Below are 8,312 nucleotides of genomic sequence, written 5' to 3'. Positions count from 1 at the left end.
CTATTATTAGCTTAATAGACTACGTCCAACTCGACGATATAGTGCCAAATATGACTATTCAAATATTAATATACACGATGTCTCAATACCGATGGTAGGCCGAACTTGGCCTTACTCCCACACGTGGCGTCGCGGGGAGGCTTTACGTCTGTCACTCTATTGGAGGGTAAGAAACTGGACTAAAAGAAAGTCCTACTTTAGTAGCGCAGTATATATACGCACTATGAACAAATAGTACCATTAGTGGTGCGGTAGCCAGATTCCTACGCGGAACTAGGACTTGTTCGTACATGTTGAGCGGTACGTTTGAACTGGGTCTGGGGGGTATGGCAGCCTGGCACCAAGGTCTCGACCAATAGTAGAATGGAGACTATTATGGGATGTTCAGTAGGCTAGAATGGATATTCAATGCATATTGTACAAGGAATATACAAGGGATATCAGGGAATATTAGAGAATATACAAATACAATTAAATATATATATATAAATAAATATATATATTCGGTTTAATCTGGCCCTTCACAACACTTCTAGTCTTGCTCTCGCAGCGGTGGCAGTGTTTGATTTTGCCATGATTATAGTCTTATATTCATCATAAGTGTTCATTATCATCTCTTGCTCATCAGCGTTGAAAAAAGATGCTCTTGCTTTGACTGGAGTTGCCATTATTCCGTTAGAAAATCAGCATTTTTGCCATCGACACCTCCTCCTTTTCAGGTAAAACGGCCATGCGCAATTATCCTGATTACTGAAGTCTGGTTCGAATTAACAAGACAGAATCAGCCTTCGAGAAACCAAGATAGCCTGACTTCAATCATCTGGTTAATTTAAGCTGGATAATGGGACTTTTGATCGACTTAGTTGAACCAGGTACGGGGAATGGGGCCCAGGTGAGAATCATGTTCTTGGATTTCTCCAGTGCCTTTAATACCAACCGGCATCTGCGGCTAGCAGAGAAGCTCGCGGCAATGCGACTGGACCAAGGCTTGGTGACCTGGATCACTGACTACCTCACCAAGAGACGGCGCTGTTACGTCTGGTACTCTAGCGAGTGCCAGCACTTTAACTAGTGTTCTAACTATTGCAACAGCGTCGTGTTATTCTGTTGAGTTTCACGTTACGACATATGACGTAGACGTTGATGTTCTGACTTACGTTACAATGCATGTGTCTTCAGTTCAGTAAACACCGACATGCTGAAACTACGTGTTGTCTGATTCTTCCAACATAACATTGGCGACGAGAGATTGCTGAATTTTCTATCCCACCCCCTCCACCCTTCCTACCGCTGCCCGGTGAACCGCCCGTCCCGTGGGCGCGTTGGATTTCCTCGTTCGAGACGTATATCCTGGCTACCAGTTTGGAATTGTCCGCGTGAGAAAACGTGCATTACTACAGCACTGTTTAGGCGTGGAGGGACAGCGTGTGTGTGAAACACTCGGCACATTGGACAGTGACACATATACGTCAGTGGTGGCACTCCTAAAGGAACATTTCGCCACTCCACAGACTGCACTCCTCAGTCGAGTTGTGTTCCGACGGAGGCATCAACGTACTGGTGAGTCAATAACGCAGTACATCGCGGACCTACGGGGCTTGGCTAGTTCATGCAAATTCGGGGAATTACAGGATGAAATGGTGAGAGACCAACTCATATTGAACACTGACAGTGATAAAATCAGGGAAAGACTACTCTTGGAAAATGACGAGCTGACATTAGCAGTAGCTATTAGACTAGCAGTGCAGGTGGAATCTGCTATGAACTGTGCAGCTAGTTTGTCTACCTCCCCCAGCCCCAACACACGTGCCAGTAGAAGCTGCGAGCACGCTCAGCTCAAGGGTGTCCCTCCTCAACGTGAGTGCAGAAGACGGCAGGGACGTCATGACTGCCGTGTATATTCCCCCACACGCGAATACGGGCAAAGCGCTGGGCGAATTACACGATCATCTCAACAGACACCAGATCAAACACCCAGACGCAGCGATGGTAGTGGCCGGCGATTTCAACCAGGCCAACCTGAAGAAAGTGATGCCGTCCTTTTTCCAGCACATCGCTTGCTCCACCAGAGGGAAGAACACACTCGACCACTGCTATTCCCCGTTCAAAGCGGGTTACAAGGCAGTAGCCGCTCCGCCATTAACGGGGTCCACAAGCTCGAGCGATCATGACTCCATCTTGCTATTTCCGGCATATCAACAGAGATCACGTGACGCCGTCGTGTCACGTGAGACTAAGAAGTGGACCGACGAATCAGAGGCCACGCTCAAGGACGTGCTTGCAGACACGGATTGGGATATGTTCATAGGAAGCGCCAGTGACGTCAGTGAACTAGCAGACATAGTGGTGTGCTACATAACAACAATAGCTGATGGTATTGTCCTCAGGAAAACGGTGCGGATTTTCCCAAACCAGAAACCGTGGGTGGATAGCACTATTAGAGCAGCTCTGAACTCTCGTACCACCGCCTACAACCTGGGTAGAGAGTCAGGAAACATGGAGGAGTATAAGGCTTCAGTCTATACTCTACGCAAAGCAGTCAAACTTGCTAAGAGGACATATGCTGACAAACTGGAGACACAAATGGCACAAAACGACACAAGAGGATTATGGCAGGGACTGAAGTCAATAACTGACTATAAAGTCAGCGCCCCGTCAATGGGGAGCGACGACGCCTCCCTCGCGGACAAGCTCAACACCTTCTACGCTCGGTTTGGTGTAGACAGTGGCGCTGCTGGCTCTCCGGCTAGTGACGTCACTGGCGCGCCGGCTGTTGTGGAGGGGGGGGGGCAACCGCGAGGGGGGGGGGACGCTCTCTCGTTGTCGGAACACAGTGTGAGAAGAGCATTTATGCAGGTGAACACCAGGAAGGCTGCTGGCCCAGATGGCATAACAGGACGTATACTCAAGACCTGTGCCAACCAGCTGGCCCCTGTGTTCACCGCCATATTTAATCAATCACTGGCGGAGTCAGTGGTCCCTGCCTGCTTCAAGAGGTCTACCATCATCCCTGTGCCGAAGAAACCCTCCCCAGCATGTCCAAATGACTACAGACCGGTGGCACTCACCTCTGTGGTCATGAAATGTTTCGAGAGGCTGGTCAAGGACCACATTTGTGCCTCCCTCCCCAGTGATATGGACCCTATGCAATTTGCATACAGGACAAACAGGTCCACCGACGACGCGGTCTCCCAGGTACTGCACAGCACCCTCTCGCACCTTGACCGTCAGAAGGGGGGCTATGTGAGACTGTTGTTCATTGACTACAGCTCAGCGTTCAACACCATAGTCCCCACCAGACTGGTGGACAAGCTGATCGAGCTAGGTCTGAGCTCCGCCCTGAGCGCCTGGGTACTGGACTTTCTGAGCGAAAGACCCCAGGCGGTCAGGGTGGGGGGTCAGACCTCCAACACCATCACCCTGAGCATCGGGTCCCCCCAGGGCTGTGTTCTGAGCCCCCTGCTGTACTCACTCTACACACACGACTGTGTGGCCAAGTTCAGCTCCAACTCCATAGTGAAGTTCGCAGATGACACGGTGGTGGTGGGGCTGATCTCGGACAACGACGAGAAGGCCTACCGGGAGGAGGTGGAGGTACTGGAACGCTGGTGCCAGGACAACAGCCTGCTCCTGAACATTGGCAAAACCAAGGAACTGATCGTGGATTATAGGAGAGGACAGCAGGAGACACACACACCACTGATGATAAACGGGGCTACCGTGGACAGGGTGAGCAGCTTCAAGTACCTGGGGGTCCACATCTCAGAGGACCTGACATGGTCAACACACATAGGCACAGTAGTAAAGAAGGCGAAACAGCGTCTCTACCACCTGAGACAGTTAAGGAAGTTCAGAGTATCGGGGAAGATACTCCAGTCCTTCTACTCAGGAGCTGTAGAGAGCATCCTGACCGGAAACATCACTGCCTGGTATGGAAACAGCACGGCACAGGACAAGAAGGCCCTACAGAAAGTGGTGCGCTCAGCCGAGCGTACCACGGGTATTGCACTACCCCCCCTGCAGGTTCTATACAACAAGAGGTGCAAATCCAGAGCCTGCAGGATAATGAAAGACCCTCACCACCCCAATAACAGCCTGTTTCAGCTGCTGAGGTCAGGCAGACGCCTGCAAATCCCAGCTACTAGGACAGAGCGGCTTAGGCTCAGCTTCTTCCCCCAGGCCATCAGAGCCATGAACAATGTACATTGAGTGCTCAGAACATTGAACTGTCCACACACAAGCACACATGAACACACACACGACACGCACACTGTGCACGCTCACACACGAGCAGCCACTTAACACTTTAACATGAGCGGGCACACACTCATGTCGCACACACGCACACTTATGGCCAAAGGAAAGGACACTTTAAATTAGAATAACAGGAACAGTGTATTGCACTACCAAAGCTAACTAGCATGTCACACATGCGCTGTAAATAACTATGTACAGATACCGAGATGTCACTCCATGTTACCTGCTATCTGTTACTGCACAATGTTGTTTCTTCTTTTGATTCTATTATATGTACCACTGTATTGCACATCGTTGCGGGCAAGACCACCCGCATTTCATTGTATACCTGTATGCCGTGACAATTAAAACTCTTGACTTGACTTGACTTGACAATATACTGTTAGCCTCCCAGTCACGTGACCGCTCACGCCAGCTGTGCGGGAATTGTGGCTCCCTTTCACACAACTCCAGAGCCCAGACCTGCCCTGCCCGTGGCAAAGCCTGCTCCAACTGCGGGAGACTAAACCACTTCCACAAGGTCTGCAGGTCAGCCCCAGCTAGCGCTTCCAAGCCACCGACCACTATCATCCATAATGTCAGCTCAGGGCGAGTGCCATTCAAAACATGCTCATTGGTGGTTGGTGACATCACACTGCCCCTCCTCCTCGACACTGGAGCCACAGTGTCTCTATTGAATTGGGCGACATACTCTCAATTCTTCTCCCACAAACCACTGGGCCCGCCCACCACCACCCTGCAAGGCTATGCCGACTCCAAGATTGACATCGTTGGCTCCCTCCAGCTGCCGGTGAGGTACGGAGAAAAGACACTGCCTGCCTTCAATTTCAACATTGCACGCCGAGGGACCAACCTCCTCGGCCTCGACCTCTTCAGTGGCCTTGGTTTCTCTCTGCTGGACATCACAGGCTCAGAGATCCACACCGTCACCGCTGTCTCCTGGCAGCAACAGTGGCCGGCACTGTTCAACGGCATGGGCTGCCTCGAGGTCTTCGCTCACCAGCCCCTGCTAGACCAAAAAGTGACTCCGGTCATCCAGCCCCTTCGCCGCTTCCCCCTGGCTCTCTGTGAGGGCATCGCCACCGAGTTACAGAAGATGCTGGACGACGACATCATCGAACAGGTGAACGCGTCACCCTGGATCTCCAACTTGGTGGTAGCAAAGAAGAAGTCAGGGGAGCTGCGACTCTGCGTGGACATGAGAGCGGTAAACAAGGCCATCGTCCCTGATAAATACCCCCTGCCAACCACAGAGGAGCTCACCGCCCAGTTCCACAGGTCCAAGGTGTTCTCTAAGCTGGACCTTCGTCAGGGGTACCTCCAGGTGCCACTACACCTAGAGAGCCGCAACCTCACCGCGTTCATCACCCACAGGGGGGTCTTCCGTTACAAATGCATGGCTTTTGGCTTAAGCTCCGCCCCCAGCTGCTTCCAAAAGATCATGGCCTCTGTCTTCGCCGGGATCCCCGGGGTGGCCATCTACCTCGATGACATCATGGTGCACGGGGCCAGCGCCGAGAGTCATGACGCGAGCCTCCACAGTGTCTTCAGTGCGATGGCGAAGCACCACCTCACACTCAACGGCGAGAAGTGTGTCTTTGCCACCACAACCATTGACTTTGTTGGGTTCCACCTCTCGGCTGACGGCATGTACCCGCTCCAGTCAAACACAGAGGCCATACACAGTGTCCCAGAGTCCACCTCAGCGGCCCAGGTGGCCTCTTTCCTGGGCATGACGGCGTACTACCTCCGCTTCCTGCCACACTACTCCGACACAACTGCACCGCTGCGGAAGCTGTTGAAGCAGGACGAGCCCTGGCTCTGGACGCCTGCCTGCTCGAATGCTGTGCGCCTCCTCAAGTCCCAGCTCACCTCATCACCAGTCCTGGCGTTTTTCGACCTAGACAGCACCACCCTCGTCACGTGTGATGCCTCCGCCGCAGCCGTTGGCGCGGTACTGTCCCAGCTGCTCTGGGGTGTGGAGAGGCCAGTCGCTTTCACTTCACGGGCCCTTAGCCCCACAGAACAGAGGTACTCAGTGGGGGAGCGAGAGGCCCTAGCCTGCATCTGGGCATGTGAGCGCTGGCATATGTACCTCTACGGCCGCTCATTCACGCTTAGGACGGACCACCAGGCTCTCACTACCCTCCTCGCCACGTCAGGCACTGGCCACAAACCGCTCCGCCTCCACCGCTGGGCTGACCGCCTGCAGCAGTACAACTTCGGTTTGCAGTTCACGCTGGGCCGGGACAACGTAGTAGCTGACCTACTGTCATGCGCCATCCCCAGTACCCCCACGGCCCCGCCCTCGACTCCCGATCGGGATCAGGCTGAGCATGACCTGGTCCAGCTCCTCCACACTCCCCTCCAAGACAGTGTCGCTGCAGGAGCTCCAGGATGCCTCGTCTGCTGACCCTGTGCTCTGTGCTCTCTCCGGGACGAGTTGTCATGCTGGAACGACTCCTGCGTCACTCGTGGGCTCTGTACTGTGGTCCCGAGTGTCCTTCGGGCGCGTGTCCTTGCTATGGCGCACAAGGGCCACTTGGGCATAGTCAGGCTCAAACAGCGGTGTCGTGACTTGGTGTGGTGGCCAGTCATCGACAGGGAAATCGAGACCCTGGTCAAGGACTGTACTGCCTGTCTTCTGAGCGGGAAGACCAGGGCCCCAGCCCCGCCCCCACCCATGCAGCCATTGGACTGGCCGACCCAACTCTGGGAGCACCTGCAGCTCGACGTCTGTGGTGAACTGCACGGGGTACCGCATCACCAGCGTTTCCTCGTTGTGGTCTACGACCTCCACTCCAAGTGGCCTGAGGTGGCGCCCGTGGGCTCGGTCACAGCCGGGGTGCTGATTGAGATTCTCGAGTCCCTGTTCACACGCTGGGGCCTGCCCAAGAGGATCACGACAGACAATGGCCCCCAAATGATCTCCCACGAACTGGCCTCCTACCTGGGGGGTAAGGGGATACGTCATATCCGCACGTCGTTCTACAACCCGGCTGCGAACGGGGGGGTGGAACGGCTGAACCAATCCCTGAAGAATGGCATCAGGGCCCACCTGGCACAAGGGTGCACATTCATCAACGGTCAACAGACGCTCCTGCACTACAGGGCTACTCAACACGCCACCACAGGCGTCTCCCCAGCCTCCCTCATGCTAGGGCGCAAGTTTCAGCTGCCCCTGGACAGGCTGCGCCCTACTCCGGCTCCAGCCCACCCGCTTCAAGCCACAGTCAACACACGCCAGCGCCGGATGAAGGACCGTTTCGACAGGACCCGACATGCAAGACCAACTACCATCGCCGTCTCAGACTGGGTCAGGATTCGGCGACCCCACCGGGACAACAAGCTCCGGTCATTCTGGTCTGACCCGGTCCAGGTCAGACAGCAGCTTGGCCTGGCCTCATTCAGGCTGGCTGATGGCACACGTTGGCATGCTGGCCGACTGCGCAGGGTGCAGGCTCCCGCTGCCCCGGGACAGGGTGTGCCCGCGGCTATAGCTCTGCAGGACAGACGATTCAATGATGTTGCAGCCCCAGCACCCGCGGCTCAGCCTGAGGCTGCGGGACCTCCACCGTTGGCTGTTGCAGTGCCCGGGCCCCGCCCACTCCGAGCGCGCAACAGGCCTGCACACCTGAATGATTTTGAGACTGAGTACCACTCCTAGGTTGAGTGAAGGGGGGGGAAATGTTACGTCTGGTACTCTAGCGATTGCCAGCACTTTAACTAGTGTTCTAACTATTGCGACAGTGTTGTGTTATTCTGTTGAGTTTCACGTTACGGCATATGGCCGTACGTGACGTAGACGTTGATGTTCTGACTTAGGTTACAATGCATGTGTCTTCAGTTCAGTAAACACAGACATGCTGAAACTACGTGTTGTCTGATTCTTCCAACATAACAGGCGCTTTCACATATAGTTTTGGTGGACTCTGTGCGGTTCGGGGGGTGAAGTTGCAACATTGTTGCATTCTTCATTTGGTTCGTCTGCATTCACATTGCAATTTGTCAAGCGCACTAAACTTTCTGAACCATGTCACGCGGTCTAAAAGGGC

The sequence above is a fragment of the Notolepis coatsorum genome (genome assembly GCF_963971535.1).
Source record: "Notolepis coatsorum genome assembly, chromosome: 6".
Classification (NCBI taxonomy): domain Eukaryota; kingdom Metazoa; phylum Chordata; class Actinopteri; order Aulopiformes; family Paralepididae; genus Notolepis; species Notolepis coatsorum.
Note: the sequence above shows the minus strand (reverse complement) of the source record.